At 37.3% G+C, this 24,385-nt stretch overlaps 1 protein-coding gene and 1 pseudogene across 1 annotated transcript in view; one reads left to right on the plus strand and one right to left on the minus strand.

Moving 5' to 3' along the window:
* UMAD1 (UBAP1-MVB12-associated (UMA) domain containing 1) overlaps window positions 1-24,385 on the minus strand; it is a 221,022-nt gene that overhangs the window by 119,820 nt on the left and 76,817 nt on the right. The gene's annotated exons all lie outside the window — the stretch shown is intronic.
* LOC131508323 (5-azacytidine-induced protein 2-like) lies at window positions 248-23,734 on the plus strand (annotated as a pseudogene).

The following is a 24,385-nucleotide window of genomic DNA, read 5'->3' on the forward strand; positions in this document are numbered from 1 at the left end:
TCCTACCTTCCTCCCTCCCTTTCTACTTCCCTTCCTTCCTAACTTCCTTTCTTTTTTTTAACTAACCACTAATACATTCTTATCATTCTCTCTTAATACAAGTAATAACTCCTCTCTCAAAGAAAGGCAAAGTTTTACTCATTTAAAACAAAAACTTTTAATGCATATTACTTTGCCACAAAACCGGTCAATATGCAGGTGTTCAGTCAAACTCGTCATTTCTTCTGGGGTGAGTGGGTACCCCGCGATGTGGCAGTACCCAGCAATCCTGGGAAGACTTTCAGCAGCATGTAAGCCAGTGGTCCCCAACTTGTGCTACACAGAATCACCCAGAAACCTACAAGGAATTCTGAGCAGACTAGAACTCTAAATGTCATTGGTCCAACAGCTGGGTCTTCTTTAGTTAAGATAAATAAGGGAATATTTTCTCCATCTTCGGTTGGCAAGGATTACTTGCACAGGACCCACAAAGTGCTTAACCGAAAGGTTAAAATTCAACACTATATGGAAATGTATAATTCAACATTAAAATTAAAAATTTGTTGATCAAGACACTCCCACAGTGTGGGACGCAATAGGGACTAGCACATACACCAAAGAACTATGTAACAGCTACAGCCATCCATCCGCCAGAGGAGTATCAGCCCTCCACAACGAGGACCATCGTCAGAACCTGCATCAGGACAAGCCTCAAGTCAGCCCAAGCCATGGGCTGTTTGATATGAGACAGTGAATGCCCCTTTTCAGCTAAGCCAGGATCAGCTAGATTTTCTGTCACTTCCTTCATGAACAGTGTTAAACACATTCTGACCAGACCTACTTACACTTTAATTCTCAACTTCTCTGAACACCTTGACGAGCTTGTTTTCTGTCAGTCCTCCACATGCCCTCACTCCTGATTTCATTAAAACCAGAGTCTGAAAAGTTCTAGTAACTTCAAAGTGAAGTGGCCACTTGCCCAGACTCACACATAAATGACTATCTTTTCATTTTTCAATCATTGTCTTCACCCCCTGGCGTCCTATTTCATACCACCCTCAGTTTAGAGCTCACTGCTTCTCTGCAATCACTTCATATTCTTTTCTCTCTGCTTCCCTCATCCCTGATTTCTTCAGTCCCCTGCTCCCAGCCCACGATGCTCTTAACACACGCTACTTACTGAAAGCAACATGGTTCCCTTGTTTATTCATTTGTTCATCCAGCACATTCATTCAGTGATAAATGTGCTCCAGTCCATGTGTTTCTAACTATCACCGTACCTTGCACCATAATCCCTTTAGCTGTCAATAATCATAAATCCTCCAAAATTCTACATTCCTAAATTTTAAGGTTTAATAGGTCACAGTAGTCTGCCTTACACTGGTGGCACCAGAACAGCAACATTACACGCACTGTGAGCCAACACATTTTTATTTTTCATTGTTTAATTTTAAAAGTTGCTTCTTATTTTGTACTGCTCCAATAAAAAAGGTTTTTTTCCTAAAGTTTTTCTGCAAAACTCTTCCTTTACTTTTAATAGGCTTGGAAACCATGTTGGAGTTTGCTTGCCAACGTAAAAGGCTTTTCCTTAAGTCTGGCATAGGCTGGACGGCAGTTAGAGGCATGGAGAGAAGGCAGACAGATTTTTCTCCTTTTGCACACTGATTAAAAAAAGTGTCACCAGATGTGAAAAGGAAAATTTAGACTCTCAATTCTGAAATTTAATCTAGCAATAAAGAAGCACCAAATTCTTAAGACACAGTGTACTTCAACTATCTGCCATAACACCATTTCCTCCCTCAAATGTGCTCTTGATTACAGAGTGCCTGCAACATTTTTTACTCTGGTTAACAAGGTTTATTTTTCCTCCAGTGAGTGCTATTGGGGAGGAAAACACCGGATTTCTTTGCTTTAAGAGGAGCTGGTGGTGGTCAGATAAGTGAGGAACTAAGTAAGACTTTACATTTGATTAATAAGAGACTTTGTTTTACTGGTGACATTCCTGACAGAGTTTTTAAAAAAAGACTCAAGTACCTGTGTTTAATCCCCATCTACACATTAACAGATGCACATGCTACCCTGAACTTAGCAGAAGAACAGAGAGGACACAGCAGGTCAGGCCTTAGAGACCTACTAAAGACTTGGGATTTTATTTTGAGAGTGATCTGAAGCCATGGAAGGGTTTTAAACACAGGAGTGACATGATCTCACTTAAATTAAAAAAAAAAAAAAAAAAATCACTCCAGGGCCACCTGGGTGGCTCAGTCGCTTAAGCGTCTGACTCTTGAGTTTGGCTCAGGTGAGGATCTCATAGTTTTGTGAGTTCCAGCCCCACATCGGGCTCTGTACAGAGCCTGCTTGGGATTCCTCTCTCCTTCTCTCTCTCTTACCATCCCCTGCTCGAGCTCTCTTCTCTGTCTCTCAAAATAAATAAGTAAACTTAAAAAAAATTTTTTAAAAAATCACTCCAGCATCTATGTGGGAAAAAAAGATCATACAAACAGAAAAGAATATTATGCAGCTAATAAATGAGATATCTGTAAGTTAGTGAGCAAAACATATAATTAAGTTAAAAAGCTAAGATGTAGAATAGTGCATGCAGAGTATTATCCTTTGTGGAAAAAAGTGTATATGCATCACACAGGTGCACACACGCGCGCGTGCGCACACACAAAGGTGCACACCAGTGTCATATAGATTTCACAAAATTCATGGCTGAAGTAAATTAACATACCCAAGTTGTTCTAAACATATTTAGCAGTATTTTTAATCAGTGAATTGGGTAGTGGTTTCACATTTCAATTTAAATTCATTAAATTAAATTTTAATGAAATTAAATGGAATTTAAATTAAGTTAAAAATTCAGTACCTTAGTCACACTTAAAGGGCTCCATAGCCACGTGTGCCCAGTGTCTACTTTATTGGACAAAACAGATCTAAACATCTGAAGAAAATACACAGGAAAAGTTAAACCTTTCTTACAGGTTTTCTTCTGAGCTGAGAAATGGGGGATGGGGGAGGGAGCTTCTACGTCTCATGCTAGGCATTTGGGAATACGTGTGCTGCATGATATTTTTTCACATTACAAACTATCAACTACAGACAGGTGGTGTGGGGTCTGAAGCTTACAGTTTTAGAGCCCTTTTAAAGATGAAGAATACAAAGTTAGGAACACAAAATTAGATACAAATGATAACGCACGCAGAATAAGAAAAATGACCAAAAGTTAAATTGTAAACAACTGAAAATACCACAAACTTCACAAAATCCAGAGGAATACTATCCTCTTTTTTATTAATCAATCATCTGGCACACTTTTCTAACGCTTCCTTCCTTAAACTTCTGACTCTGCACATTTTGGCAAATACCAATTTTGTGATATAACGTTCCACATGAAAAAAGGAAGAATTTGGGGTTTCTTCTACTTTGGGCATAGAAATCTTATTGTTTACAAATATATGTTTAAGAAAGCTTCTAACTTCACAACTCTTGTCAGGTAAATTTTTAGGACCATTGTCAAATTTGGAGAAACTTCCATATAATTTCTTTTCATATATAAACTGCGAACTTTCAAAGTTTCTTATGTGGGGAGTACTCCTAAATACTCTTTGAATTGAAGACACTGGTGAACTATAAAGCTCATTATAGACACATATTATCAAGTTTTATGTTATCTTTTTCTGTGTTTGTATTTTGTGGTCAAATCAGCCAAGCAACACAGCTCTTTCCTTCCCCAAGGGATTCATAGGATTCATTCTTCTTCATTAACTGCATTTTCAGACAATTCATCGAGCCTACTTGCTACTTCTGTTCAAAAGTTAGCGCTTTTTGAATTACTGCTTTGGGGAGAATCTGATTTTTGGGGGGGGTATAATATACTTTTTGCCATCAGAAGAATTTCTATTTCATCATTCACCTTTATTGCTTTAATTTTATGTTCTATTATCTGAATGTTCTCAGTTCTTTAATAAATAAAGGTTAAGGTAAAAAATAAAGTAACTCTTCATATTTGCCTAAATTAGGAATCTGTGATGTCTCAGTTGTCTGATTGAAACATTCCAAACCATCTTTCAAGCTGAAGTTAAAGTTACATATTTATTCCCAGTTCAACTTCCCTCTAGCCAGATTGCAACAATGCCTGTGATCACGCCAAAGCAATGCAGCAGGTGAGCAAAGTGATGGAAGGAGGGTCAGGGTAGAGCCAGCAGTTTTAACCGTGTGGTTTAAATATCCTCAAATTCTGAAGAATTTTTGAAAATTTTGCAAAATAATATGGCCATGCGAACACAGAAGCAGAGACCCTCCCAAATCCTTGGAAGCGGCTGGTGTAAGGAAGGGGCCCTGAAACCTAAATCCAATAAATTAGCTCCTGCTAAACTTGACTGATTACAGGTAAACAGAGTAGTTAGAAGATCCAGCTTAAACCAAAGGTCCTTAATCCACCCCCAGAGGAGCTGGGGTAGTGACCACCTGTCACTCCACTCCCACATAAATATTCAATTTTAGGCTGAGTACACTTCTAGAACATCTCATAGCAAAGTCTAATTTACATTCCTGGACTTTCCCACACTGCACAGCTCGGATCGCTTAGTCTTTGTGTTTGCCAAAACTGAAATTCATCTAAGTTGAAATCTTAATTAATCAAAAACTTCTAAGTCTTCTTCAGAAACTTCTTCGGTTGTAGTGTTACCAATCCATTGTTTCAATTGATGCATCCAGCCTCTCTCTCTCTAAAGCTATAGCATCAGTCCTATTTTAACCTAAAAACTCTAAAAGCCTCATTTGTCCCGTATGTCCAAAGGAAATGTCTCTCATTTATAACATATGGATACATGTAAGTGGAGATGACATGAAATAGTCGTCACAGAGTTCAATACTTGTTCATTAGTGGAAGTAATGTAACTAGCGGTACAACACAGGAAACAATAATGACACTATGTGCACACTGGTCAGCTATATCCATAAAGAAGAGCTTGTACAACATCAAACAGACCCTACAAAGTAGGAGGCTCAACTGGATTTTAACACAATTATAGCTGTTTTCAAAATTCATCTCCGATTTTTTTTAAAGTTTATTTATTTTGAGAGAGAGAGAGCATGCATGCCAGCTGAGGAGGGGCAGAGAGACAGGGAGAGAGAGAATCCCAAGCAGGCTCCACGCTGTGAGTGCAGAGCCCTATGTGGGGCTCCATCCCATGAACCATGAGATCATGACCTCAGCTGAAATCTAGAGTCAGACACTTAACAGAGTGAGACACCTAAGCGCCGCTCTTCTTCCATTTTTAACAAAGAATTCCAAGGTCTTATTGGGGGTTATTATTCTTACTAAATATTTTATTTACATTATTTATTATCTCTATTTACCCCTTTACACTTCTCAGTCCAGGAAGAAGTTTCAAACAATTATTGCTTTCACCATATTCTATAAAATCTGAAAAACAGACAGTGAAGAGCACAAACTCTGAGGCCAAAGTGACTGGGTTCAAATCCCTGCTTGGCCACTTTCTACCTGTAACTGAGCAAGTCACTTAATGTCTCTGTGCCTCGGTCATCTTATCTGTAAAATGGGGAAAAATTAATACCTATATCCCCATGGAGATACTGCGAGCATTAAATGAATTCATTTTCATAAATACTCAGGGCAGCACCTGATGCACACCTGGGCTATATACATGTTTGTTAAATACAAGAAAAATAGGCATCCATGTGTAGTATGAAATAGAGAGTGATCAGAGAAGATTAAATCAAAATAGTCATACTAATTTGAGTGGAGTTTTACTATCTTCCATCATGTTACAAATCGCAAACTGCCAAAAGACAGCTAATTCAAATTTAAAACCACAAACATTTCTGAGCCAAATAAATTACATATTATCAATACCTTTTCTGTCTCTGAACACAAGGTAGTCAAACATGGACAAGCAGCTTGGCTCAGTGAGGTCCAATGTATGCAAAATGGCCTCCAGCTGGGAAACTTTAGACATGTCTTTTCATTTCTTGCAACTTCAGTTTCCATATTCGGTCAAATGGGTGTAATACCATCTGAACTTGAGATGTTTGCTTCAATTACTTCACATGAAACACATAAAGAGTTGTTATGTGGCCTGGTGTATCTACCAGATGCTCAATAACTAGTAATCATTATGGTTGTACTTGACCGTTATCATTCTATTGTGTTAATATTCCTCTCCATATATCAAACTATATATTCAAGATCAGTGCCCTCACCATTCTAGCCGGAAAATACAGGAAAATCTATCTTTCCCATTCACTTTTGTTAAGACTGTCAAACATAATCAATGTCTGACCTCGTCCTGGACTAAGATTGAAAAACTCTGGTGAAAGAGATCCTTCATGGATATTTATGAATGCAAATGAGACACATAAGGTCCTTTCATTAGTATTTAATGTTATTAAAGTTTTAACAGAACTTAAATATCACAGAAAAGAGTAATTAAATCTTAGATGTTTTCTGCACAACAGTTTCAGTTTATGTGACCTTTTGTGACAACTTTCAAAAATCTTTATACTTTATGAATCTTTTCATTGTATCTGCATATTAGATCACAGCAAATATCAATGCCTGGTTTCATTTTAGAAAAATATGAAACTAAGATTTATGACCTGCCCTCCTAAACATACCAAGAAGGGAATTCACATAATTTCTCACTATTTCTAGAGGAAGCCTTTGACACCAGTACTGAGAACGCTATAAAATTAAATATTAGAGGCTCAAATTGCTAAATATTCTATAAGCTATGAAAAAAATACTTACCCACTCCCATTCCTGGAAAATGCATTAACTAATGTCCCTCAAATATTTTTCCTTGGATTAGGTGGAAACAGTTCAAACCCCAAGAAGACACATAGCTTTAACTTGGAATGTTGGCTGTTAAGAGTGTGCATTGCTGGAAAGTAATTAAACCACCTTGTATCCTCACTTAAGAGAGATTATAAAAACCCAGAAAAGAGTCCTTCAAGGAAAAAATGTTAAAACTGTTTAAGTTAATTTAGCACATTAAATTTCATGGTATATACTATGGAATTGTTACAGCATTCATTTTAACTTAAAAAAATAACTGATAATATTTGCCTTGGAATCTCATACAATTTTTCTTCACATCTATTGTAAAATACCAACACTAAGTATGGAAAGGCTACAGGCTAGAACTTTTAAAAGCACTAACAAGGGGAAAGTTTTGGAAAAAAAAAAAAAAAGGAAAAAATCCAAATAGCAAATACAGAAATCAGTGCAATCACATCGATTTAAGCAAAGTCCAGAGTATAAAAAAAACCTTGTGTGATGGGAGATCTGTAGCACAGCAATAAAAGGGGATGCAAAGAGGTATTAGGAATCTGGGAACCTTGGTGGTTTCTAGACTTATTGATAACCATGACTGGTTCTAGAATGACAGAGCTAATCCCAAAGTATTATTGTGAAAAATATTCTTTTTCCCCAAAGTTTTCTAAAAATAGAAAACATATTAAAATGTACTATTATTCTCAAAAGAAAACATGATATATAGCATTTAAACAGGTATAAAAAGGCAATAGCTATTACATAAAATTCGGTAAATGTTTGAATCAGCATTATTATATTATCAATTCCCCACCACAGCACAATGTGGATTACTTTACTGTAAATGTAAGTCCAAGGCAAAAATAAAGCTCACCTTACCAGCTCCCATAAAAATAAAAAAATGAAAAAATGAAAATTCTAGGGGCACCTGGTTGGCTCAATCAAGCCAGGTCTTGACTGTGGCTCAGGTCATGATCTCACAATTCATGGGATGGAGCCCCATGTTGGGCTCTGGGCTAACCACACAGAGCCTCCTTGGGATTCTCTCTCTCCCTCTCTCTCTCTCCCCGTTTCCTGCTTGTGTGCACATGTATTCTCTCTCTCTCTCTCTCTCTCTCTCTCTCTCTCTCTCGCTCTCTCTCTCTCTCTCTCTCAAAGAAATAAACTTTTAACAAATTCTGCCAGCTCTAACAAGATTGATTGATTCATTTATATTCCAATTCCAGGATTGGTCATTTGTTTTATAGCAGCAATTTCAAATTATCATTGTTCCATAATAGTTTTATAAGTATTTATTTATGAATTGGTACTGAATTATACTATGTTCTAATCGATGGAACAGAATTTGGTTTCAGGAATTATTATATCATGTAACTTTATTACATAAATATATGACCAATAATAAAATATTTGTATATAAAAGATAACATATAATGAATACAATACAACATAGGCTTTAAACATATGCTTTGTTAGGTGATTACATTTTGTTTTCCTATTTTTCGGCCCAGAAACAGCATATTCTCTGATAACTTAATGGTTTATATTTAATTACTATACTTTCTTCCAAGAACACAAGCAAACTCTCTCTTCCTTTTAGGAAAATTATCTGTTAAATTGAAAATAATGAAGGCCAGATTTTCAGTTACATAGAGAAATAGGGTAATTTGGCAAACAACAATGAAGACTACCCATTTCCAGAAATCTTGACCTAGTGGGCTCAGTCATAGAGGTCAAAGAACCCAAAACATCCATCTCTGCTTTTGAGTTACTACAATGGCAGCAGCCCATCTGGCAGTTTTGACTGGTTCAAAGGTTTATTATTTCTTGGCAAAAATATATTATATAACTGTGAAGTATCACAATAACCTAAGATTTCAAGCTTTGTTTTTTTCTTTTTAAGGATTTTTAAAAAAATTTTTTTTTGACGTTTATTTATTTTTGAGACAGAGAGAGACAGAGCATGAACGGGGGAGGGGCAGAGAGAGGGAGACACAGAATCGGAAACAGGCTCCAGGCTCTGAGCCATCAGCCCAGAGCCTGATGCGGGGCTCGAACTCATGGACTGCGAGATCGTGACCTGAGCTGAAGTTGGACGCTCAACCGACTGAGCCACCCAGGCGCCCCATTAAGGATTTTATTTTTAAGTAATCTCTACACCCAATGAGAGGCTCAAACTCACAAACCCAAGCTCAAGAGCCACGTGCTCTACCGACTGAGCCAGCCAGGCACCCCTAAGAGTTGGAGCTTTGTGGGTGGCACTGTAGAGTAGTGGAGAGAAAACCATCCTCTGCTACCCTGTGGCCCCTACCAAGTCACTTGGTGTGTTTCAACCTCAGCTTCCCACATCCCTAAACCAGTAGAGAAGTGTTTGTCTTGCCTTATTCCAAGGATTTCTCAAAGAATCAAAATTAAGTAGCATGTATGAAACACTCTGTAAGACACAAAGTGTTCAAATGGAGTGGTATTAATAATTACAGCAAAAATCATAGTGATTATTCAGGAAATAGAGCATTTATCTATAATCGGGTTTTCTAAGACTAGGACTCTCTGGGTTTAAGAATTTAAAGAATTGGGGGCACCTGGGTGGCTCAGTCCATTAAGCATCCGACTTTGGCTCAGGTCATGATCTCAAAGCTTGTAGGTTCGAGCCCCCACATCAGACTCACTGCTGTCAGCACAGAGACCACTTCAGATCTTCTGTCTCCCTCCCTCTCTGCTCCTTCCCCTCTCGTGCTCTCTCAAAAATAAGTAAACATTAAAAAAATAATTTAAAATTTATAAAGCAAAAAGCTGAGTGAACCTTCTAAAAAGTAACTTTGAAAAAGTACCAATACTTCTGAGCAAAACAAGGCTAGAGTTGTCCCCTGCCCTAGGACAGACATCAAAATATCTCTACATAGCATGGTCTATTCTCCCCTGGTCACTCCAAAACAGTAAGATTTATGAACCCCTTCCATCTCTATTATTTAGAGAAAAGTCCTCCTAAGCCTAATGGTTAATGAAGGCTTCTCATTACTCATTTTTCACTATGCACTTGAAGGCCACTTTGCCTACTTAACAAACCGGCATCATTTCTAATTAGATATATTGAAGTATCTAAAATAAACACTGCAACAACTTTCAGTAACAACTATACAACACCATTTTTAAAAAGAAATAGGAATGTTTAAAAAATTCGTCTAACCCTTTAGGGCCTTCATACCTGAAGATAGCAATAAAAGGGGAGATCATTTGTGTAAACTGTACCAAAATAATGAGACATTTCCAAGTTTGTGTTTGAAGTTCCTTAAACAAGGTGGCCTTTTTAGTGAGTTGAGATAAAGGTTTAAACCATTTTAGGGACAGAGCATTTGGCTGACATCCTGCCACTTTCTACACCAGATAATTTCGGTTGCTGCTGTTTGTCTCATATGTTTTTTATTCTCCCTCTAGGGAAGTCAAAGCCTTTTCACTTGCAGGCAAATTTTACTGTAGCTCTGGTAACTACTTTACAAGGTGATAAGCATTCACAAGAGGCTTTTATTAGGCCGGTAGCTAAAGGAAAAACTACATGCACATATTTAGACAACATGTGTGAAATGGAAAACTTTAAACATATGAGAGTTCTATGTCAGCCTACTAAAAGTGCATATCCCATGAAAAATATGGGGGTTTAAGGAACTGACATGCTCAACAGGCTAAACAATATCTAAATTTGTATATTTTCATTTCCATTAACTCAACATAATAGCTTTTTAATGAAGTATATCAAGTCAGCGTCTGCTAACCCACTGCTATCTGATTTTTCCCAGATTTTGTTTTCCTTTATCACTTTTCCAAATGATTTTGCAAAATTAGAACAGAATCCCTTGGTTTTACCATGTTTCTTCCATTCAGCCCCATGGGTAGCGTCCCAAAGAAGTCAATGGTCTGAACTGGAATATGTGCAAGCTATGAGGACAACCAAACATTCATATAGGAGGCTATTAGTTAAGACACATTTAAGGTTCAAAAGCACACTGAGGAAAGAAAAGATCATCAGTTATCAGAAAGATGCCTGTCATGAGGTATCTTAAGATAGGCCTTGGAAATCAGATAAGACTTGAGTAAATGGGGAGAAGAAACCACCTAGTCAATGACAAAAATAATGACCCAACGTGATGAGCTTCCAGGGCCCAGGGCTCTGATGAGGGGCAGTGGAAAACATGGCGCAACAGACCATTTGTTGGAAATCACTGTACTAGGTTAGTTTTTACACACCACGAAGTAACATATACTCAATGATATTCAAGCTGATCTCCTTCAGCTACTTGCAAGTTTCTATCATTAATCTAGTCAAATAAACTCTCCCTGGTTTGTAAACATAGAGTGATTTTCCTGACAACGTAACTTTTTGTGACCTTTTCGCTAGATGGTAAACTTACAGAGAGTGAGTTCCATCTCCTACTGCCAGAACTTGGTCCCAGTGTCCAGCACAGTAGCAAGCACCAAAATAAATGCCTCCCAAATGCTACAGCACAGAACACAGGACTTTGCTGGCCCAGAGAAATGTCATTAGGAATAGGAGAGAAGAAACCATCAAATCTCAAAAAAGACAACCTACAGAATAGGAAAAAAAAATTCTAAGTCAGATTTGGTAAGAGACCTGTATCTAGAATATATAAAGAACTTCTGCAACTTAGTAATTGAAAAACAAATACTCAACTTAAAAAATGAGCAGGGGCGCCTGGGTGACAGAGTCAGTTAAGTGCCCAACTTCGGCTCAGGTCATGAGCCTACTGATTTGTGGGATCCTGCTTCAGATTCTCTGTCTCCCTCTCTCTGTGCTCCTCCGCCCGTGCGCGTGCACACACACACACACACACACACACACACTAAAAAAAATTTTTAAAATGAGCAAAAGATCTGAATAGACATTTGTTCAATAGACATATCAATGGCCAATAAGCACATGAAAAGATGCTCATCATTAAGCCACCAGGTAAATGTAAATCAAAACCACTGTGGGTATCACTTCACAACCACTAGGATGACTATCATCAAAAAGACAGTAGCGATCAGTACTGGCCAGGATGTGGAGAAACTGGAATCCCCACACACTTTACTAGGATAGCAAAATGGGCCACTCGCTTTGCAAAAACAGGCTGGAAATTCCTCAAATGGTTAAACATAAAATTACCATTTGATTTAGCAATTCCACTCCTATGCACGAACCACGAGAAATGAAAACATGCCTACACAAAACCTGTATGCAAATTTCATAGCAGCACCATTCTTAATGTCCAAAAAGTAGAAACAACCGAAATGTCCATCAACTAAGGAACAAATAAAATGTGGTGGAGCCACACAATGAAATAGTATTCAGCAATAAGCAAGAATGGAGTGTTGACACATGTTCCAACGTGGAGGAGCCCTGAAAATACACAACTCAAAGAAGCCAGTCACAAAAAATCAGATATTCTATCATTTCATTAATATGAAATGTCTAGAATAGGCAAACCCATTCAGATAGAAACCTGGGGAGAAATGAAGCTTAACTGCTAAAGGGTAGAGTTTCTTTGGGGATGATGAAAATGTTCTAGAGTTGACTGTGGGGATGGCTGCACACCTCTATGATTGTATGAAAAGCCACTGAATTGTACACTTTAAGTAAGTTATTGTCATGGTATGTGAATTATATCTTAATAAAGATTTCATTTTTAAAAATACAGTTTGTTTCGAATGATGAAAAATTTTGGAAATAGATAGTGGTGATGATACCACATTATTGTAAGTGTCGTTAGTATCACTAAAATGGTTAAAGTGGAAAACTTTATGTTATATATATTTTACCACAATAAAAGAATTTTTTGTCAACAGTGCAAAACAGAAAAATCCAACTTAATTATTAGTAAAGTACTTCTCTAGTACATTCATGTTATCCAAAGTAGGAAAATCCCAAATCTATAAGATTTTATAAGCCCATACATGTACAGAGGAAAAATATTAACATGATCTTGGAAAATTTATTCAAATAAACCAATTAGTGTAACAAGAAAAAAATCTATAAAGGACATCAAAAATCAATTATTACTGAACATTCTGTTTTCAATTTTATAATTTATATACTTTGTATTTGTGGTTCTTTAACCTGCCTTAATGCTGTTTTTCACAGATGATGTTTCTTAACTGCTTTGCTATATCCTATTGTGAGAAAATTAAGCAACTGTTGTAATTCAAGTTTTAACAAATAGCATTTCTACTATCCTTTGCCAATTATGCTGTGGTGGAATCTGTGTAACATTTCACACCACATTTTTTCTCTTGCTTTGATTTTAGATCAACTTATTTCTAAGAATGTGAATTTGTATACATTTCCTTTTGACTCACCAGACTAGATCTGATTATGTTGCTTCTGGACCAATTCTAGACAGATACTTAAACAGAAATGCACACTGATGTGAAAAACTAAAAATAACATTTAAAAATATAGCGCCTCTTTCAGGTTTCAACAGGAATGTAAATGTACATATACACATACAGACCAAGCAAAAACAACCTACTCCATAACCTATGTGCTTTACCATAAATATTTCTCTGCAAGTCTTCCCTAATATACTGAGAATTATTATTTAACATGATTATACTTGCATGTTTATCACTTTGATGGGCTTAGTATACAGCAAGTCTACTGTAACAGAGACAGGAATATTCCATCAGAGTGCCATTTTAGACCAAATAAAGCATTAACATCAGAAGCCAGAAAAATTTAAATGTCAAATACTAACTTTCTCATCCATCAAGATTCTTTTAAATGAATGAACACAGAATTTCAAATCTTTGATTATTCGTATATATTTGCTTTTCAACTGACAATCTTGAAAATCACTTTATCTGAAAATTTTGGTTGTATTAAGTTAATGAATTAAAAGAATTAATCCTTCTAAGAAGCTGTGACTTGGAAGAGGCACCTTGAGGAACAGAGCAACAAATACAGGCATAAATTATGTCTTAACGAATTATGATCATGTAGACACTATGGTGTCTGGTGAAATCTCAGTTTCTGTGATGAAAAAGAACTGTAATCTTTTTAAATTCGAGAAATAATTACTGACAAACATAAATGCAAGGGCTAGGAGACACCAGAAACTATATTTTTTATAAAATCCTTTAAAAACCAGTACATTTATGAAGTGCACGCTTTGTTAAAGATATTTTCTTCAGCATTTTACACACTTAGCTTTATTAAGTAAACCCTCACAAAAATTTTGTGAGGTAGGTATTCATTATGAATAGGCATTTCACACATGAGAAAACGGAGGATGAGGAGATTAAGTAGCCTGTGCAAATCTGCAGGAGTAAGAATTAGAGCTGGGATTGGAGCCAAGTCCATGGTCTTTCCATTAGAACATTCTTCCTTCCGGCAGCAAACAGCCTATCATTTAGCAAGATAATTCAGTAGCATCAGCTACTGCAACTACAAAAGGGCTCAGGGAATACCAGACACATTCCTGAGTCTGATTGGTTCAGCTATATTACCCAGATAAGAAGGAGCAATTGAACACGTATGCATGGCAATCCCTACTTACTTTGCCAAGTTTTGGCACACGAGAACGAACAAGGAAAGAACCAAAACTAAATTCAACATTAACACTTATGTATCTTAAAGCTCTATGAATCCAGGGGCGCCTGGGTGGCGCAGTCGGTTAAGCGTCCGACTTCAGCCAGGTCACGATCTCGCGGTCCGTGAGTTCGAGCCCCGCGTCAGGCTCTGGGCTGATGGCTCGGAGCCTGGAGCCTGTTTCCGATTCTGTGTCTCCCTCTCTCTCTGCCCCTCCCCCGTTCATGCTCTGTCTCTCTCTGTCCCAAAAATAAATTAAAAAAAAACGTTGAAAAAAAAAAAAAAAACTCTATGAATCCAACCAGCAGAGACAAGTTAATGATAATACATGGAAATGGAACACAGGACGCAGGTTTTATAAAAATCTTGTCAACTTGCATTCTGCATGTTGTATATTCCCCACTCTGTATTTTGGACATGTGTTTGAACACGTCTTTGTTAACTGTACATTCAGAAAAAGTAGTCTAAAATAGAGTCCACCCAAGATCATCTCATTGGTTAACTTCATTTTTAGTTACACTGTGGTTTGTTTTTTGGATACCAATAAATAAAAAGGCATTTTCTAGGAAAAACATACATGCACATAAATTATAAGACTTACTACAATTCTACAAATTTATACACAAGGATGGGCCTAATTCTTACCAAAGCACTTCCACCCTGGCTTTCATAACCCATTCTCTTTAATATTCCTCTTGATTCCAGCTGTTCTTTCTCAGCCCCTTGTGAGTTTTTTCCTACACTACTCAAGCTCTAAGTTTTAGATTTCCCCAGCTCTCTTTCTCAACATGCCTTCCTTATGTAATCACATCCATTCACAGAGATGTAAATCCTGAAATTTACACTAGAAGCCCAAACCTCTGCTATAAACCTCCATTACTACATAAAAGTTACTTTGTCTAAAAACTGAACTCTTGATCTTCCCCCCCCACCCCCAAACCTTCTCCTTCTCTGGACTTCGGTAACCTCTACCCTGCGGCTCATGAGAGCAGACATGGAGATTCGTTCTAGGGTACCTCCTTGTCCCCAAATTTAATCCATCACCAAGTCCCCAAATACATACGCAACACATCCATTTTTCTCCATTTCTATGGTCACCATCCTAGTCCAAGTTATCACCATCTCTCGCCTAGACTATTTATTATTGATTTAGGCCACTTCCTATCCATTCTCTTCAACAACAACGAGTGAGGTCTTCAAGTTAAAACAAACAAACAGGGGTGCCTGGGTGGCTCAGTCAGTTAAGCATTCGACTCTGGCTCAGGTCATGATCTCACGGTTCGTGGGTTTGAGCCCGGCATCGGGCTCTGTACTGACAGATCGGAGCCTGGAGCCCGTTTCAGATTCTGTCTCCCTTTCTCTCTGTCCCTCCCTGGCTCGCATTCTGTCTCTGTCTCTCTCTCTCAAAAGTAAATAAACATTAAAAAAAAGAAACAAAACAAAACAGATACCATTACTCCTCTGCTTAAAAACCTTTCAATAATATCCCCTTGTACTTTAGAACAAAATTCAAACTACCAAGTCTTGTATACTGTGACCTGTCTCTTCTCCATCTTCATTCTGTGTTCTTTGCTTCCCTCTCCATACTTCAGTGTTACTGGTCTTCTTTCAGTTCTTTCAGGAAGTCAGAATCCCCACTGCCTCTGGGCTTTTGCACATGCTGGTTCCTCTACTACCACCTAGGTCTATCCATGTTGTTGCAAATGGATACACACACACACACACACACACACACACACGGGTGTGTGTGTGTGTGTGTGTGTGTGTGTGTGTGTGTGTTAAATGCCTGGCTCTTCTACCAGGCTATGAAACTATAAAATTCATGACGACAGGGACTATATCTTGATACTCCCAAAATAACGAACACTTTGCAAAGTATCTGCCATCTAATGGGTGCTTTATAAATATTTCCTGAGTTACTGGTGAAGAGTTCCCTTCTCTACCAACACCCCATTCCCAGGCCCTGAAAGCAACCATTGTAACAATTTCCTTTTTATCTTCCCAGATATGGAAACATGTTTAAAAGGGAAAGCATTCACAATAGCCAAGATATGGAAGCAAGCCATGTGTCCACTGACAGATGAATGGATAAATAAGATATGAGATATATACACACACACACACACACACACACACACACACACAATAGAACATTACTCAGCCATAAAAAAGAATGAAGTCTTGCCATTTGCAACAACATGGATAGACCTAGGTGGTAGTATGCTAAGTGAATTAAGTCTGAGAAAGACCAATGCCATATGATTTCACTTACATGTGGAATCCAAAAAACAAAACAAACAAAACAGACTCTAACATAGAGAAAAAAACCTGGAGGTCACCAGAGGGGAGGTTGGAAGGAGGATGGGTGAAATAGGTAAAGGGGATTAAGAGGTACAAACTTCCAGTTATAAAGTAAATAGGCCATGGAGATGAATAGTACAGCACAGGGAATATAGTCAATAACACTGTAATAAAATTGTATGGTTAGCAGATGGTGAACTACATTTAGTGTGGTGAGCACCGAGTAATGTACAGAATTGTCAGATCACTGTGTTGTACATCTCAAAGTAATGTAATATTGTATGTCAACTATGTTTTAGCAATTTTAAAGAGGGGAAAGAGCTCAAACATAAACCTATTTTAGTATGTTTTCCTAGTACAAATGTTCACATTGCATTTAAATCTAATAAAAATTTTTAGAAAGATAATTAAATAGTGCTAGAGCCTAGATAATTAAAATGTAGTAAAAACACCTGTTGACTATAAAAAGGAACTGTTACACAGAAAGAGGCCATTACCATGTGAATCGTCAACACGTCAACAAACCTCTGCTGAGCATCTATTACGTACTAGGCTCTATGCTACACAAGACAGGTGGCTCACGTCAGTAACTAATTAACCAACAACTTTATCACTATGGTAAGTTTTAAGAGTCAGTTGGTAAGAAAGCTTTTTCCAAAGAATTCTAATTACAAAGTGGTTAGTTTCATTACATCAAAAAAATTAAATATTTTAGTTAGCAGTAGAAAAATCACTTTATTTTGTTATTTTTTTAAGTTTAATTTTTTTTTTTTTTTAAGAGAGGGAGAGAGAGAAAGAGCATGAGCATGAGCAGGGGAGAGGCAGAGAGAGAGGAAGACACAGAATTGGAATCAGGCTCCAGGCTCCTGTCAGCACAGAGCCCAACCCGAGGCTCAAACCCACGAACCCCAAAATCATGACCTGATCCTAAGTCAGACGCTTAACTGACTGATCCACCCACTTTATTTTGTCAGTTTATAAATGTATTGGATTTTTAGTCCGTTGATTTAAGAGTCCCATATTTGAGGAAAAAGAAATGCAGGTTGTGCTCGGTCCTTATCATATTAATTGTAGTTAACTGAAAAGTTCACAGTTCTTTCTCAGCAAGCCAGTGGTGTCATGTGTATTCAAGTTAATGTTGGCTTAATAAGCGGGGAGAATCTCAGCTTTCATTGTAATTGTTTTCATTCACTGTATTAAAAATTGTTTAAAAAAAAACTACTTTATTTTTTTTTCCTTGCACTTAAAAGGATTCAAACTTCTAATAAGTTAAACACCTGGGGAAACTTCATTAAGCACTATTCCCTGAAATTATTGCTTCACCATGCAAAATGGGGGCTTTATAACCTGAAGAAGTTAATGTAACGTGCACTACTGCTCAGGGATTCACAGTGGCAGTGGGAGACGCTGCCATGCTATTAACTTAATTAATGTTTCCATCAAATGAATGGAGTGCAGGAAAAAAAAAGTATGCCTAAAAATCAGGGTTTAACAAGGATTTAGAGAAACAGTGAATTCCTGATTTCAGTATTCAGCTGAGGAAGACTTTAAATTTATTTCTGCTCACAAACTGTCTTTAATTCTCATAGCTACATGTCAAGACATAAACGGACTCTGGATGAAGTCCAGAGAAACGGAAACGGAAACAGATTACGAAATCTATTGACTGCTATAGGTAGTAAGCTATAAAAAGGGTTATGAAGCTTCAGAATGGGAAGAGTAATACAAAAGGCAGATTATAAGAGTGGACAGTGTTATGAACGGTTACACAAGGAATGTCCTACTTGAATTTGCTCACCAAATTTCAAAATTCTTCAGATTTCTACACCAAAGCCAATCCCAACTTAAAATCTGAAACAATTTAGGTCAAATAAAGTATTACCTTAAGCTGTGAAGAGAAAACATCAATCTTATACGAACTGGTGTAAAGCTAAATTTACAACAGTTTGAAGGAGGATTAACAGGACACTTTTAGTTGATATGTGACACACAGGGTAGTCGTGAATTCTCACACAACATCTTTCAGGTGGATGTAAAAAATATACAGGTTTGGACGAAATAACGGAACTCTTTTGCTTCGTATTAAAATTTGCTACTGACCAGTTTTCAACGAAAGTTTTAGCCTGCTGTTCAGAATTTCAAATATGCCTCATGCCTTGAAAGTAGTAGTGATTCCAGGGTTTCAAGAACTTTTAAAAATTATGCTCCTATTAGAGGGAAATAAAGGGGGCTCACCACATAGTAATTAGATACTTAGCAGTCTTAACTTGTTTAAGCTGCCTTCCTATTTTCCCCATTGACACAGGAACTGCAAAGCTTTACTCAGATTTCTCTACAGGCAAGCCCTGGCTAACCTTCCTGTGCTCCCCTTGGTACAAAGACGTACAATCTGAACATCTTTATAGGTTTCTTGAACCAATCAATGACAAGTGGGGTCATTTCTTCTACTGTTCATGAATTCATCATCTTTCCAAAGTGGCAACTGGAAAATCCTATAATTTCTCAGAAGATCATGAAATACCTTGATTAGTATAAACTTATATTTTTTATGTATATATTTTTATGTATATATTTCAAGAAATACCAACTGCTTTTGACTCTAATATAAATATCCCAAGTTTCTGAAGGTTTTGCTCAACCTGCTGCGTCATTAGAAACACCAGTCAGCTTCCTTGAGAAAAATGGATCTTGAAGAATCCATTTAGCTTTGATAGCTTTGATATTTCTGACCGTTTTTGGACAGCAAAGATACTGAGGTTAAACCTTACTACACAAGAGTAAATAATCATTTCAAAGAAACACTGGCTGAGCTACTGACGCTTGCTGCAAAGAACTGTTTTAGTTTGTTGAGCACAACATGGAAAGGGCAGATGTTAGGAATGGGGAGAAATGCCAGATCTCACCTGACGTTACAGCAACTTACTGCGAATATGGTGAATTTCACAGAGGCGAAGCAAAATAATGACAGTGAGACAGAGACTAACTGCTCGGTGAGACCTCGAATGCCTGCTGATACAGTTCATTACTAAGTATGTGTATGGTCTCATCTGCGCTCTGTCAAATTAAAAAGTTGTTAATTTCACAAACTAGGCTAAGCTCTTAGTTTAAAAATACATAGCCTAAGCTACTTAAGGTATACTTGTGTAATAATTAACCAACATCTGAAAGACTTCATTTTAAAAGTTTATAACTCATTCAGATATTAGGCCTGAATAATGGGGCCGAGAAGTAAAAGTCGTTTCTTACCCTTTCTCTTAAAATTTCTGCCAGCTCGCTAAGGTATTCGAACAACAGGATTCCATTCCGTAGCCCGTCTCTCCTTTTTATTTCCTTTTCCCATTCTCTGTCTCACCTGGGAACTCTATCTCACCTGTGAACATTGACCTTGAAACTCAGGCTACCAGCTAATTCTAAATGCAGCTGTGTCAAGGCAACTGAACATGGCAGGTGTAAAAAAAAAAACAAAAAACAAAATGAAACACTGGCACTGTACTGTCCAGGGCAAAGACAGTGCCACTTTTGAGCATCAGCAGCATTCCACAGAGGAGGAAGGCTGGGGCTTCTGGCCTATAAAAACACAAAAGCAGGAGAAGCACATAAAGAAATGCCTACATGTGTTGTTAAGTAGCCACAGCCCTGAGAGCTCAAAAAAGGAGCAAATTATTGGTAAAGCTAAAGCAAGAAAATGTTCTTAATGCATAGAATTTGTCACATAACCATAAACCATAGTATATTTGGTTAGAAGGACATATAAAGTTCATTTATATCCAGTGCTTAATGGAAGTTTTTTTTTACATTCATATTATTTCGTAATGCTTTAATATTGAGGCAATGACCTAGTGTCAACTGACCTTGAACAATAGTCCATTAAATGTCACCAGATCCTGCCTGAACCAGTGGTTAGCATCAAATACTACCCTAAGGTATCCAACTCAAATAGAGATGATTTAAATTTTATGACTTGATGAATACAGCAGTGATTTATTTTCTGGCACCATGGGCACAGGGAGAACAAGCTTCTGTTTTGTTTGTTTCATTTTCAAGTTCAGCGAGTCAGATCCCATACTGGAAAAATTTCATAAAGTATAGTAAATCCTTCCAATGCCTACTCTATGTCTTGGTCATATGCTGAACATCTTTAAGAAAGTGCACTAATTCTTTTAATAGCTAACTATTGTTTAATATTCTGTAGACACTTTTATCAATTCAAAATAATTATAATCCTATACATATCAAAATGACATTTTTCTATTAGTTTGGCTTTCTATTAGTTTGGATTTTAGAATCCATGTTTTCAATTGATAACGTGAAAAATTGGATTATGTCGTTGCTTGGTTTAAGGTGATTAGTAAGACAACATTTTAATAACACTGTATCTTCCATTACATAATAATGGCTAATGTTTACTTTGGACTTAGTGTATACACATGCTGGGCTAAGCCTTTGGTATACATCATCTCATTTAATCTTTATAACAATCTGATAAATTAGGCATTATTATTCCATTTTAAACATGGGGAAACTGAGGCAAAAAGATAGTAAGTGTCCTGCCCAAAGACCAATAGCTAATTAATGTTAGATATACCAGATTTGAACTCTGGTCTAATGAGCTTCAGAAGCCAAGCCCCTGGACAGTAGGGTAGACGGTCTCTCACTGGGATCTCCTACTGTAATTCAATACAGATAACATGCAGGAAATGATATGGTCCAATAAGCCATGAGAATTACTCAGGCTAGCTTCCTACCAATGATGAAGGACCAGTCAGTAAGGAAAACCTAAATTAAATCTCAGGATGAGTTCTGTAAGTCAAATCTATAGACGCTTATTGAGAACATGCAAAAGAGAGGAGAGGCAAAGAAAGAAACACACTTCAAGAAAAAGAAAATACTCAGGATTAGCTCAAAAGAAATGAATACACCAACTTTATACTATGGTGCTTCTACATTTTATCATAAAACCTGGGTACTATAAAATTATGCAACCTTCCCACATTAGACACTCTTTCTTATATAACTACACATAAAAAGACAATATGCCAAGCTTCAAGACCACCAGTTTAGCAAAAATGTGCAGATAAACAAAGCAAAAACAATCATTTTCTGTTAGATGAAAGTGTAAGGGTCACTAAAACTGTGTAAATCTCAGCATATACATCAAAATAATGGTACAACCATTGATGTGTCATCAAAACGAATAAAACTGTCATAGGTTAAATAAATCAAGTAATACTGAGTGTTTCCTACTAATTTTGCTTTTTACTTCTACTGTGGCGGTAGTCTTTCTTGAGGCTTTTGATCCTCCAACATGACCTAGATGATCTGCTCTGGAGATTAAATAATGGACCATACAAAACCCAAACTTAAGAACTGGAGACAGGCTTAGGCAGAAACCTCGGCTTTCTGCTGGTCAGAAGGAGAAACTGCTGTTGAGTGAGCACCCATTCTGTGCCCTGCGGTGGGCTGCACAGTTCACATCAATTATCAGATATAAACATCACGGCAGCCCTACTGAGACCATGTCATCATCCTCCTTTCAAAACTGAGGAAACTGAAGCCCAGAGAGGTTAATTAACTCACCAAAGTCCCAGCCGGCAAGTAGCAGAGCAGAGATTCAGACCCAGATGTCTGATTCAGTAGACAATGAGTTTCTCCTAAATTAATATGTAAAAATTATACATTTTTGTGAGCTTAACTCCTTTTTCTCCAGAAGACACCAGGACTCTCAAAATGTAGGTTTCCAGAACCTGTGGGGCAGGGGTGCAGACCAAGCCAAGACAAGGCACACCCTCATGGAGCAAGGCAGCCATCACTTCAGGAGAAGCAGAGGGGTCTTTGGGGAAACCAGAGGCCCTGTGACCTCTGGCCACCCCAGTTGTTTTCAGTTTGTTTTCTAACACAAGGGGAGGAGAAGTGACCATCTCTTTAGGCAGCCATTGCAAGCCAGCCTCCAGCCATGCTGGATTACTTGTTAGGGGATGACACCTGCCCTCCAAATTGTGGAAAAGCTCTGAGTGACACAGTGACTCTCATCTCAACCCACTGAGGTACAAGTCTGTTATTTCTTATTTTGCCCTGTCATTTTATATGAAGACATTAAGAAATAACTTTAGGATTCAAAGAGAGAGAACTGATTCTTAAAGAATAAGACTTCTGGAAGAAACATTTATAGGAACTTGATTAGATGAAGAAAAATATGTTCTGTGAAAAAAAAACCAAATAAATAAGGGTTCTGTGCACATCAGAAGGCCTGCATGGATAAGATCATCTGAAGAGCACATTAGAACAAAATGAATAAAGACAACTAAACCTGAAAGTATTGAGTGAACAGATACAATCTAAATAAACAGAACTCTTCCAGATAAAGACAGAAGTAGAAACTCACAGGCAAAGAGGCACATACATCTACCTTCATCAAACTGGAGAGGTGGAAAAATGGAGCTGTACCTGAAGACCAATGGTTGAGCACAAGTGCTGGGACTCAGGAGGAAGAAATGCAGTGATCTCAGAATTGAACTACAAAAATCTAAAACACTAAAAAAAGGGATCATTCTCAGGAAGACGGTCTGACTAGCAGGCATCTCCAAAGACTATGCTTCTCAAGTCATACTATGCAACATTCGTACTGGGAACCAAGGAGAGAAATGACTAATTTATATCAGTGACTTAAGTGCAGCCTGAACTAATAACACTGAAAACCCCAACTGCAATCTGGAAGGCCCAAAAGAATGCACTGAAGTCATTGGGAAGGATAACACAGAAATCCATTTGATGTATTTTACCAGAATATTCAAAAGACAATACTATCTCTCAAAAGACAATACCAAATGGCAAAGCCCTTTGTAATAAATATCACCACTTCTCCTTTATCAGGAGATAGAAACATTTTATCCGAAAAAGCAATTCTCCAGTCATGGGCACACAATGAAAGATCCATTCCTAATGGTGGCACAAGATTTCAGGAACACAACTACTACTGCAAAAATTGTATGGGAGGGAACTCGTGGGTGTTCCCAGGTCCTCCAAAACTGAGTAAGGTGACCTTCGGGGAAGCTAAAACTTTAGGATCCACATAATCAAAACTGACTTTATAGAAATTAATTCTGAAGATGAAGACGTGACATCTTTCCCAGTGTTTCTCCAAGAAATGTGTGTAACAAACTAAAAGTGGACTTGGAAAGTCCACATTCTTGTACCTTAAAAATTACCTTTAAATTATACTATTTTTCCTTCAAATCTAATACCATTATGGGTTATTTCTAGCTATAATATCTGTGCCCTCCAGAGTGCTATGCTATCAATCAGCCAACGTCAACTTTTCTCTTTGACTGACCTTGCAACAATATTCATTTAAGGCATAATCACTCTTCGCGGACAAATCATTGTCTATTAAACAGTAATTTATATGATGTGTTCCTGAACATTTTTTTACACCATTGGTTTTATGAAACCCAAGTGTTCCATGGTTGAAACCACTAAAATAACACCACCCTGTTCACAATAGAGCATTAAGTATACTTTAAGGAGCATAAATAAAACACTTTCTAATCTTATATTTATTATATAATACAATTCAAATTGAATGAAAATGTTTTTTAGTATCAGAGTTTTAAGTCTTAGATATTTTGTGAGTATTATGGGAGACTGCAAAGCATTTTTAATTAATGCATTTGGGATTAAAAACATTGTTTTTTTAATGAAAAATAAAATTAGTTGGCATACCATTT

This window comes from Neofelis nebulosa, chromosome 4, assembly GCF_028018385.1.
Source record: "Neofelis nebulosa isolate mNeoNeb1 chromosome 4, mNeoNeb1.pri, whole genome shotgun sequence".
Taxonomy (NCBI): domain Eukaryota; kingdom Metazoa; phylum Chordata; class Mammalia; order Carnivora; family Felidae; genus Neofelis; species Neofelis nebulosa.